We start from the raw sequence: 13121 nt of genomic DNA on the forward strand, positions 1-13121 counted from the left end.
GACATCTGGGGAATGCTGTCTCACCAGATGTTTTTTATGTCAATTTGGGAAGTGTTTACCTTCCTGTCACCAGATGGTGTACAGGTCCAGTCAGGGTTCGGTGCCTTGTTAAATGTGTCCTGTGGACTCGAGAGTCCATTCCCTGGGATTTGGCAGCACAAGGTTTGGTTAGCAGTATGTGATAAGGGCCTCTCAAGGGAGGCTGAAGAGAATCTCTGTGGAGGTGTCTTTTCCAATAGAGAGAATCTCCAGGTTGGAAGGTGTGATGGTCAAGGTAAGTGTCCCCTGGGAGTGGACTGTGAAAAGATGGCTCTGCTACAACATGGTTAGTTTTAATAGAAGCAACTAGATCTTTGCATTATTGAAATTATCCCCTTTTCCCACCTGTGGGTCAAAAGGGGCAGTGGTCGAATGCATGGATGTCCAGTGATTGTCTCCAAGGGTGAGAGTCTGAGTTCTAAAGGGGGTGGACTTGAGATTTAGAAGGCGTAACAGCGAGGGGGCAGAGCAAGACGGTGAGGAGTAGGAGACCTGGATTTCGTCTGGTCTCAGGAGTTCAGCTGGATAGGGATCAAACCATTCTGAACACCTACGAACTCAACAGGATATTGAAGAAAAGAAGAGCCACAACACTCTGAACAGAAAAACAACCACTTTCTGGAAGGTAGGACGTGCGGAGAAGTGAATCTGAGGCGATATTCGGGAGGATAGCTGGCGGGGGAGGGGGCCTCTGTCGGCCGCTTCTGGCAAGTGATAGAGCCGCGGAGCACAAAATCGGAAATTTTAGAAGTCGGCTCCGCTGAGGGACGTCACTCCAGTGGCTAAGCTGGGGGTGGAACCCTCGTGGGACAGTGTGGTCTCAGGACCCTCGAGGTCACAGGAAGACTGGGGGTGCCTGAGTGTGGCAGAGCTCCCAGGGATCGGAGCAGGGAAGCTGGCTGCAGAGACAGAGCTGAGGCGTGGGCTCTCAGCTTGGGGTTGCCATAAACCATGATCCGTGGCACAGTCGGGCCACTGCTCCTCCAGCAGGGACACAACAAGTGGCAGATCCAGGGAGACTCCTCTTTCTCACCCAGGAGGAGTGACGTGGGAGCACACCGCAGGGATCTGCTGGGTTTGGAGACTCCACACTGGGTCGGGTGCCAGAGATAGAAACGCTGGGTCACAGGCCAGGTGAGCACGGAGTGCAGCCGGAGACCGGGGAGACGGGAGTGACTGAATGCTTTTCTCTGGGGGCGCACTGAGGAGCGGGGCCCTGAATTCTTGGCTCCTCCGAGGTGGAGATTGGGAGGCTGCAATTTTCACTCTCGTCCTCCAAAGCTGTACGGAAAGTTTGCAGGCAACAAAAGCTCCCGAGAGCAAACCCAAGCAGATTACTTAGCATGAACCAGGCAAGGGTGGGGCAATTCCGCCTCTGGCAAAGACATTTGGGAACCACGGCAACAGGCCCCTCCCCCAGAAGATCAGCACGAACAGCCAGCCAAGACCAAGTTTACCGATCAATGAGAACGGCAGAACTCCAGTGCTATGCGAATACTGCACATAGAATCCATGGCTTTTTTACCATGATTATTATTTAGTTTTTCAGAGTTAATTCTTTTTGAATTTTTCTTTTTCCCTTTTTCAACCAACATCTTATCAATCCCTTTTTTAAAAAACATTTTTATTTTTCATTTTTAGAGTCATATTGTATCCCTTCATGGTAGTTACCGCACATATATGTAAGTTGTTTCCTTTTAAAATTTTGAGATACAGTTTCTTCTAAAAGATCAAAATATACCCTAAATCTCTAGTGTATGGCTTTGTTCTAGTCTCCTGCCTGATCACATTCTCTCCCCTTTTTTTTCTTTTTTCTTTTTTTTAAACACTATTCTTTTTTCAAACAAATTCTTATCAATTCCTTTTATACATTTTTTTATAATTTTCAACTTTACACTCATATTCCATCCCTTCATTGTATCAACCCTTATTTTTGTAGAAATATGTTTTTCTTTCTTTAAAATTTTGGGAGGCACTTTCTTCTAACAGACCAAAATAAACACAAAATCTAGTGTGTGGCCCTGATCTATTCACCAGCCTGATCATATTTGATCATAATCTGTTTTTTGTTTTGTTTTGCTCTGTTCTGTTCTGTTTTGTTTTTTTTCTTTTTCTTTTTTCTTTCCTTCCATTTCTTTTCCCGGATTTCAGGTCTTTTCTGATTTGTTGAGAGTGTATTTTCTGGGGAAGCTGTTACCCTGTTAGCATTTTGTTCTCTCATTCATCTATTCTCCTCTGGACAAAATGACAAGATGGAAAAAAATCACCTCAACAAAAAGATCAGGAGGTAGTGCTGACTGACAGGGACATACTCAATATGGACATTAGTACGATATCGCACCTAGAATTCAGAATGATGATTTTAAAAATGTTAGCTGGGCTTGAAAAAACCATGGAAGTTATTAGAGAAACCCTTTCTGGAGAAATAAAAGAACTAAAATCTAACCAAGGTGAAATCAAAAGGGCTATGAATGAGGTGCAATCAAAAATGGGGGCTCTAACTGCTAGGATAAATGAGGCAGAAGAGAGAATCAGTGATATAGAAGACCAAATGATGGAAAATAAAGAAGCTGAGAAAAAGAGACACAAAGAACTACTGGATCACGAGGGAAGAATCCGAGAGATAAGTGATAAAATAAGACAGAACAACAATAGAATAATTGAGATCCCAGAAGAAGAAGAAAGAGAGAGACGGGCAGAAGGTATATTGGAGCAAAGTATAGCAGAGAACTTCCCTAATTTGGGGAAGGAAACAGGCATCAAAACCTAGGAGGCACAGAGAACCCCTCTCAAAATCCATAAAAATAGTTCAACACCCCGACATCTAATAGTAAAACTTAGGAGTCCCAGAGACAAAGAGAAAATCCTGAAAACAGCTCTGGAGAAGAGATATGTAACCTAGAATGGTAGAAATATTTTATTGGCAACAGACCTATCCACAGAGACCTGCAGGGCAGAAAGGACTGGCATGATAACTTCAGAGCACTAAACGAGAAAAATATGCAGCCAAGAATACATATCCAGCTAGGCTGTCATTGAAAATAGAAGGAGAGATAAAAAGTTTCCAGGACAAACAAAAACTAAAGGAATTTGCAAACACATAACCAGCCCTCCAAGAAATATTGAAAGGGGTCCTCTAAGCAAAGAGAGAGGCTAAAAGCAACATAGACCAGAAAGGAACACAGACAATATACAGTCACAGTCACCTTACAGGCAATACAGTGGCACTTAATTCCTATCTTTCAATAGTTACCCTGAATGTCAATGGGCTAAATGCCCCAATCAAAAGACAGAGGATATCAGATTGGATTAAAAAACAAGACCCATTGATATGTTGTCTGCAAGAGACTCATTTCAGACCCAAAGACACCCCCATATAGAAAGTGAGGGGGTGGAAAACCATTGACCGTGCTAATGGACACCAAAAGAAAGCTGGGGTGGCAACCCTTATATCAGACAAATTAGATTTTAAACCAAAGACTCTAATAAGTGTTGAGGAAGGACCCTATATCCTACCTAAAGGGTCTATCTAACAAGAAGATCTAACAATTGTAAATATCTATGACCCTAACATGGGAGCAGCCAATTATATAAGGCAATTAATAACAAAAGCAAAGAAACACATTGACAACAATGCAATAATAGTGGGGGACTTTAACACCCCCCTAACTGAAATGGACAGATCATCTAAGCAAAAGATCAACAAGGAATTAAAGACTTTAAATGACACACTGGACCAAATGGACTTTACAGACATATTCAGAACATTCCATCCCAAAGCAACGGAATACACATTCTTCTCTAGTGCCCATGGAACATTCCCCAGAATAGATCCCATCCTAGGTCACAAATCAGGTCTCAACCAGTACGAAAAGATTGGGATCATTCCCTGCATATTTTCAGACCACAGTGCTCTGAAAATAGAACTCAATCACAAGAGGAATGTCGGAAAGAACTCAAATACATGGAGGCTAAAGAGCATGCTACTAAGGAATGAATGGGTCAACCAGGAAACTATAGAAGAATTAAACAAATTCATAGAAACCAATGAAAATGAAAACACAACTGTTCAAAATCTTTGGGATGCAGCCAAGGCAGTCCTTAGGGAAAAGAAGCCTTTCTCAAGAAACAAGACATGTCTCAAATACACATCCCAACCCTATACCTAAAGGAGCTAGATAAAAAACAGCAAATAAAGCCTGAACCCAACAGGAGAAGAGAAATAATAAAGATCAGAGCAGAAATCAAAGAAATAGAAACCAAAAGAACAATAGAATAGATCAACGAAACTAGGAGATGGTTCTTTGAAAGATTTAACAAGATTGATAAACCCCTGACCAGACTTACCAAAACGAAAAGAGAAATGACCCAAATCAACGAAATCATAAATGAAAGAGGAGACATCACAACCAACACCAAAGAAATACAAACAATTATAAGAACATATTATGAGCAACTCTATGCCAGCAAATTAGATAACCTGGAATAAATAGATGCATTCCTAGAGATGTATCACCTACCAAAACTGAACCAGGAAGAAATAGAAAGCCTGAACAGACCTATAACCGCTAAGGCAATTGAAGCAGTCATCAAAAATCTCCCACCAAACAAGAGACGTATAACCACTAAGGAAATTGATGCAGTCACCAAAAATCTCCCAACAAACGAAAGCCCAGGGCCAGATGGCTTCCCAGGGGAAATTTACCAAACTTTTAAAGAAGAATTAATACCTATTCTTATGAAACTGTTCCAAAAAATAGAAATGGAAGGAAAACTTCCAAACTCATTGTATGAGGCCACCATTACATTGATCCCAGAACCAGACAAAGACCCCATCAAAAAGGAGAATTACAGACCAATAGCCTTGATGAACATGGATGCAAAAATTCTCACCAAAATACTAGCCAATAGGATCCAACAGTACATTAAAAGGATTATTCACCACGACCAAGTGGGATTTATTCCTGGGTTGGATGGGTGGTTCAACATCCACAAATCCATCAACGTGATACACTACACTAATAAAAGATGAGAACCATATGATCGTCTCAGTAGATACAGAAAGAGCATTTGACAAAGTAGAGCATCCTTTCTTGCTTAAAACTCTCTACAGTTTAGGGATAGAGGGAACATACAACAAGATCATAAAAGCCATAAACAAAAAGCCCAGAGCAAATATCATTTTCAGGGGGGGAAAATCTAATAGCCTTTCCCCTAAGGTCAGGAACATGACAGGTATGTCCACTCTCACCATAGTTGTTCAGCATAGTACTAGAAGTCCTAGCCTCGGCAGACAGCAAAAGGAAATAAAAGGCATCCATGTCAGCAAGGAAGTCAAATTCTCATTCTTCACAGATGACATGACACTCGATGTGGAAAACCCAAAAGACTCCACCCCAAAATTGCTAGGACTCATACAGGAATTCAGCAAAGTGGCAGGATATAAAATCAATACACAGAAATCAGATGCATTTCTATACACTAACGATCAGACAGAAGAAGGAGAAATTAAGGAATCCATCCTATATACAATTGCACCAAAAACCATAAGATACCTAGGAATAAACTTAACCAAAGAGGTGAAGGATCTGTACTATAAAAACTACAGAACATTTATGAAAGAAATTGAGGAAGAAATGGACATGGATAAACATTCCGTGCTCATGGATTGGAAGAACAAACATTGTTAAAATGTCTATGCTACCCAAAGCAATCTACATATTCAATGCAATCCGTATCAAAATACCATCAACAGTTTTCACAGAGCTAGAACAAATAATCCCAAAATTTGTGTAGAACCACAAAAGACCATGAATGGCCAGAGGAATGTTGAAAACGAAAACCAAAGCTAGTGGCTTCCTAATTCCAGAGTTCAAACTAAATTACAAAGCTGTAATCATCAAGACAGTATGGTACTGGCACAAAAACAGACACACAGACCAATGGAACAGAATAGAGAACCCAGAAATGGACCCTCAAGCCTATGGTCAACAAATTTTTGACAAAGATGGAAAGAATATCCAATGGGAAAAGGAGTCTCTTTATCAAATGGTGTTTGGAAAGTTGGACAGCTATATGTAGGAAAAGGAAACTGCACCACTTTCTTACACCGTACACAAAAATAAACTCAAAATGGACGAAATATCTAAATGTGAGACAGGGATCCCTCACAATCATAGAAAGGACACAGTCCTTGACCTCAGTCACAACAACTTCTAGCTAGACACGTCTCCAAAGGAAAGGGAAACCATGGCAAAAATGAACTATTGGGACTTCATAAAGATAAAAGCACAGATTCCTGAAGGAAACAGTCAACAAAACCAAAAGACAACTGTGAGAATGGGAAAAGATATTTGTAAATGTCTTATCAGATGAAGGACTAGTATCCAAGATCTATAAAAACTTAACACACTCAACACCCAAAAGGCAAATAATCCACTCAAGAAATGGGCAGAAGACATGAACAGACACTTCTCTAAAGAAGACATACAAATGGCCCATATACAGATGAAAAAATGCTCCATATCCCTTGGCATCAGGGAAATACAAATCAAAACCACAATGAGACACTACCTCACACCCGTCCGAATGGGTAAAATTTACAAGTCAGGAAAGGACAGATGTTGGCGAGGATGCAGAGAAAGGGGAACCCTCTTACACTGTTGGTGGGAATGCAGGCTGGTGCAGCCACTCTGGAAAACAGTATGGAGGTTCCTCAAAAAGTTGAAAATAGAGCTCCCCTGTGACCCAGCAATTGCACTACTGGGTATTTACCCGAAGAATACAAACATAGTGATCCAAAGGGGCACCTACACCCAAATGTTTATAGCAGCAATGTCCACAATACCCAAACTATAGAAAGAGTCCAGATGTCCATCAACAGATGAATGGATAAAGAAGATGTGGGGTGTGTGTGTGTTTGTGTGTGTGTGTGTGTGTGTATAAAATGGAATATTAGACATCAAAAATGAAATCTTACCATTTGCAATGACATGAATGGAATTTGAGGGCATTATCCTAAGTGAAATAAGTCAATCAGAGAAAGACAATTATCCTATGATTTCATTTATATGTGGAATTTAAGAAACAAAACCGGGGATTATAGTGGAAGGGAGAGAAAAGGCAAATAAGACAAATCAGAGATGAAGACAAACCATAAGAGACTCTTAAACGTAGGAAACAAGCTGAGGGTTGCTGGAGAGGCAGTGGATGGCATGATGGAGTAACTGCATGACGGACATTAAGGAGGGCGTGTGATGTAATGAGCACTGGGTGTTATATGCAACTAATGAATCACTGAGCTCTACTTCTGAAACTAATAATACATCATATGTTAATATATGGAATTTAATAAAATAAAGCTGGAAAAGAAGGTTGGCTGTTCAGATTTAACATGATGTGGCTTGGGAGGCTTTTTGTTCTTTGGGTGAGGTGAGTGCAGCATATTCGCTTGCTGTTTACCACAGTAGAGAAGGGGGCATCTAGGAACTGAAACTCCTACTGAACTGTAAGTGGGCATTTCACTTAGGACCACTACATGAAGTTTGCTATTTCAAGGACTAAGAAGTATGGTTTATTTTCACAACTAGGTAATTATCACATAATTCAGCACTACCTTCCTAGATCTGTAGAATATCCACAAGATACTTGAGGGATGAAGGGTAATACTAGCCCAAGTGTACAGCCCCTTCCTCTCTTAATGCCAAACAGAGCATTTTCAATGTGAATAGGGATGGATATATATGTGTGTGTGCGGGGGTGCACTCACATTGTTCTGTGATCATGAGTTCTTGAATGTCTTTTCTCATAACTGTCTTAAAGGTCCAAGATGCATTCGAGGATTGAGAGCAGAGAGCCTTGAGGTACAAAAAATGTGTACTGGAAGGTATGTTAATTTGGGGAAGAAATCCCCATATGGTGGCAATGAGTTTGCATTGGGAAGGGAAAGGATGCCTTTCTGCCTTGAAGGTCTTGCCCTTCTCCTTTCCCCATCAAAACCAAGTGCACACACAAACAAAAGAAAATGCATCCTTTACAGAATGTAAAAAGTTCCTGGAAGAAAAGTGCAGTGCATTCAGTTCCGAGTCGGGGGGGGGGGGAGCACTTAAGGATGCAGAATTGGAACAGCTGATGAAGAAAGTGGATATCGTGGTTGATTTCTCTGAACTAAGAAAATTGGCTGCAGAAGAGTAAGCGATTCCTGCATTAATTGTCACAAATACTGTTGTATGAATTTTTGTGGCGGCCAGTGTAGATAATTGTATTTCTTTTAAAATTGGATCTAGAGTATTTGTGCCAAATGCATTCTGTAGAATTGTGCCTGCCCTTCCTACCTTGACTTGTGTCACCTGCATTTTCCTTTCTGTTCTAACTGCTTGTCACACGTTGTTGTGTGATTCATTGGGGTAGAAAAGGAAAGGTAGCAGCGTTGACCACTTTGATAACTGGATCCACTCTGGGTCTGTCTACGTTGTCTTTTCTGTTTCAGCCTCATCACATGTTCTTATTAGCCCTGAATTCGGTCAGGTTGTTCAGTATGACACTTGGGTGAAGAATATGTAGAGCAAAATGGAATTCTCTTGCTGCAGAAACAATGAGAGTTTCTTTGTGGAAAGTGGGTTGGGGCTCCAGCAATACTGGAACCCTTCATCCAGTGTACAAATGAGATCACTCAGTGCAGTGCAGTCCCTAAGAACGCTGGAGGATTTCCTGTGCACCTGATTTTTTTAGGAGTAACACTCCTGGGTCCCAACCAAAGCGTGCAGTTTCACTAGGGCTCACCTTTGGTGGCAGATCCTGAACTTCACTTGTTTCCTTCAAAGCCCATGCTCATAAAGTTGTTCAGTTTTTTTGCAGTTCACTTGCCTGTTCCAGAATATATTGATGTGTCCTGGGGAGATTGGCTCCCAATGCCAGGCTGCCTTTCTCCTAGGCTTCCTCCTTTCCATCTGGTTCTTGTGTTTCTTCATGTGCTCTTTAGAAATTGGGTGCATTCACTCACGAGGTTGCTCTTTTGTCCCGTATCTCCTTTATTTTCTCAGGAGGAGATCAGGACCTTAGGGTCCCTCATTCACGTGGAAAAGCAAAGCTGTTCCCTGTCTTCCCTGGAGGCTCAGCTTTGTGTTATTCCGTCCCACACCCGGGGTGGGGGCTCCTCTGTGTCATTGGCATCTTGGTTCTGTTCATTGGTAAGTTCTTTTGGGGGTGGGTACGGTGTCCTGACCACCTTTCTGTCTTCTACACCTTATACCTGAGCCACTCCATCACAGCCGCTTCAGAAAGCATTTGCTGAAGAATTGCCTGAGAGACCAGAAGCACATGCATGTGTCTTTCTTTGTCTAGAGCTTTTGACTCAGTTTCTAAGAATCTTTTTGCATGTGATCTTGAGTAAATCAGGTGTCCTGTTGAAACTCTTTAAATCAACAGCATGAGGAAAAGAGTCTGAGGGCAACATAACAATCCAGCCTTTCTAAGCATCCCCCTTTCCTGCCTTCACTATCAGTGAACTCAGTCTTGTTAAAGACAGTTGACTCCATGCAGCTGATAATTTTCCATCTGAAATCTGTTGCATGGAGATAACACCCTGACTATGTGACAGTTCACGGCATTTTACACTTCAGGACATATTCCGGGCACTAAGATTGGCTTCTTCAAAGGAGGAGGCAGGGGTTGTAGTTGTAGACCGAGAGATGTCTGGGAGTGAGTTGCCATGCTGATGAAGCCATATTCTGGAAGGCTTCCTTTCAGTTTGTGTCAGGCACAGACTTGGTCTGGAGATCAGGGCTCCCCATGGAGGTGTGAGACTAAGGATGTTACCCTCCTTCCTCCTAATGGGTATAGTTGGTCAGGCATGGGTTTTCACTTTGAACTGAGAGGAGCCTTCACAGTTTCAGACAAAAGACCAACTCTGAGATGGCACAAAGTGCAATATTATTTGGGGGCTTGATGATGAATGAATTGAAGTAGGGAAGTATAAAGTCAACTCTGATTGCCAGAGACTTGGCAGCATCCAGAGTTTGATTTTTCTTTAATCCTAAATGGGGCCTTCAGTTCATTTCCCTCATTATGTTGTCAGTGTGTGCATTTATGGGGGTCCTTCGAATCTAGGCCATCAACTGTGTTGGGAAGAAAAACGGCAGAATTTGGGGACCCTGGCTACTGGGATATGTATATACCTTTCCCATCTTAGGAAGCTGGAAACGTACACTCAACTACAGAGGAAAATTTGAATGTAAGCACAGAAGAAATAGACAAGCGTGAGTGAGTTCAGACACTAAATACTAGGGGCCCCTGAAATCCCTGTTCACTTTGTATTTTTAATGTCTGTACATGGTTTAGACTCAATAAGTAATATAAACAAAAATTCAGAGGCATTTCCAGATAGAATTAACAGAGAGAAAAAGATACGTTTTAGAAAGATCAGAACAATTATGTTACTAAACATGTCCTAATCCCCAGCACTGGCCTGACTCTGTGGAAAGTTGCTCCACGCCATCATCCCTGGGCATGGTGTCAGTTGTCCTAATCTTGAGGAAAGCAGTTTGTCATAGGATGAATCCGACCCATAAACCTGGTAGTGCCGTTTGATGGTGATGGTCTTTGCAACTCTTGGAACCATGCTAGAGGGAGAGGGAGAAGCAGGATCCCCGCTGAGCAAGAAGCCCGATGTGTGGCTTGATCCCAGGACGCTGGGATCATGATCAGAGCCGAAGGCAGCTGCTTAACTGACTGAGCCACCCAGGCGTCCCTATTTTTAATATTTTGAGGCATCTCCACACTGTTATCCAGAGTAGCTCACCAACTTGCATTCCCACCATCAATGTAAGAGGGCTCCCCTTTCTCCATAACCTCTCCAACATTCGTTGTTTCTTGCCTTTTCAATGTTTGCCATAGCAACTGGTGTAAGGTGGTATCTCAGTGGGGTTTTGATTTGAATTTCCCTGATGGCTAATGATGATGAACATATTTTCATGTGCCTGTAGGCCATTTATGTCTTCTTTGGAGAAGTGTCTGTTCACGTCTTCTGCCCTTTTTTGACATGATTTTTTGTTTTTTGGGTGTTGAGTTTGAGAAGTTCCTTATAGTTCTTGGATATCAGCTCTTTATCTGTAGTGCCATTTGCAAATATCTTCTCCCATTCTATGGATTGCCTTTTTGTTTTGTTGACTGTTTCCTTTGCTGTGCAGAAGCTTTTTATCTTGATGAAGTCCCAAAAGTTCATTTTTGCTTTGTTTCACTAGTCTTTGGAGATGTAGCTTGAAAGAAATTGCTGTGACCAGTGCCAGAGAGGTTACTGCCTATGTTCTCCTCTAGGATTTTGATGGATTCCTGTCTCACATTGACGTCATTCATCCATTTTGAGTTTATCTTTGTGTATGGTATTAGAGAATGGTTGAATTTCATTCTTCTGTCCCATTTTCCCAGCACAATTTATTGAAGAGATGGTCTTTTATCCATTGCATATTTTTTCCTGCTTTGTTGAAGATTATTTGACCATAGAGTTGAGGGTCGATATCTGGGCTCTCTGTTCTGTTCCATTGGTCTATATGTCTGTTTTTATGCCAGTACCATGCTGTCTTGGTGATCACTACTTTGTGTTATAACTTGAAATCGGGCAATGTGATGTCCCCAGCTTTGTTTTTCTTTCTCAACATTTCCGTGCTGATTCAGGGTCTTTTCTGGTTCCATACAAATTTTAGGATTGTTTGTTCGAGCACTTTGAAAAATGTCACTGGAATTTTGATCAGGATGGCATTGAAGGTATAGATTGCTCTGGGGAGCCTAGACATTTTAAGAATGTTTATTCTTCCGATCCATGAGCATGGAATGTTTTTCCATCTTTTTGTGTCTTCTTCAATTTCGTTCATGAGCGTTCTGTAGTTCCTAGGGTATAGATCCTTTATCTCTTTGGTTAGGTTTCTTCCGAGGTATCTTATGGTTTTCAGGGCTATTTTAAATGGAATCGTTTCTTTGTTTTCTCTTTCTACAGTTGCATTGTTAGCGTGTAAGAAAGCAACTGATTTCCGTGCATTGATTTTGTATCCTGCCACATTACTGAATTTCTGTATGGGCTCTAGTAATTTGGGGGTGGAGTCTTTTGGCTTTTCCACATAAAGTATCGTGTCATCTGTGAAGCGAGAGACTTTGACTTCTTCTTTGCCAAGTTGAATATCTTTTATTTCTTTTTGTTGTCTGATTGCTGTTGCTAGGACTTCTAGTACTATGTTGAACAATAGTGGTGAGAGTGGACATTCTTGGTGTGTTCCCTATCTTAAGGGAAAGGCTCTGAACTTTTGCCCATTGAGGGTGATATTCACTGTGGGTTTTTCACAGGTGGATTTTATGAACTTGAAGAATGTTCCCTCTATCCCTATGCTCTGAAGAGTTTTAATCAGGAAAGGATGGTGTGTTTTGTCAGATGCTTTTTCTTCATCAGTTGAGAGGACTATTTGGTTCTTCTCTCTCCTCTTATTAATGTGTTCTATCACATTGATCGATTTATGAACGTTGAAGCACCCTCGCATTCCAGGGACAAATCCCATTTGGTCGTGGTGGATGACCTTTTAATGTATTGTTTGATTGTATTAGCTAGGATTTTGTTGAGAATTTTGGAATCCATATTCATCAGGGATATTGGTTTGAAATTCTCCTTTTTGATGGTGTCTTTGTCTGGTTTGGGGATCAAGGTAATTGTGGCCTCATAAAATGAGTCTGGAAGCTTTCCTTCTGTTTGTATTTTTTGAAACAGCTTCAGGAAAGTAAGTATTCTTTCTTCGTTGAATGGTTTGTAGAATTTCCCAGGGAATCCATCGGGCCCTGGACTCTTGTTTTTTGGGAGGATTTTGATCACTGCTTCAATCTCGTTACTGGTTATTGGCCTATTTAAGTTGTCAAATCCTGTTTCAGTCTTGGCAGTTTATAGGTTTCCAGGAAGGCATCCATTTCATCCAGATTGCTCAGTTTATTGACATATAGTTGTTGATAATAATTTCTAATAATTGTTTCTATTTCTTTGGTATTAGACGTGATCTCTCCCCTTCCATTCATAATTGTATTAATTTGGGTTCTTCCTCTTTTCTTTT

Source organism: Eumetopias jubatus, unplaced genomic scaffold, assembly GCF_037043125.1.
Source record: "Eumetopias jubatus isolate StellerSeaLion01/CBP00866 unplaced genomic scaffold, mEumJub1_p1.0 scaffold_58, whole genome shotgun sequence".
Taxonomy (NCBI): Eukaryota; Metazoa; Chordata; class Mammalia; order Carnivora; family Otariidae; genus Eumetopias; species Eumetopias jubatus.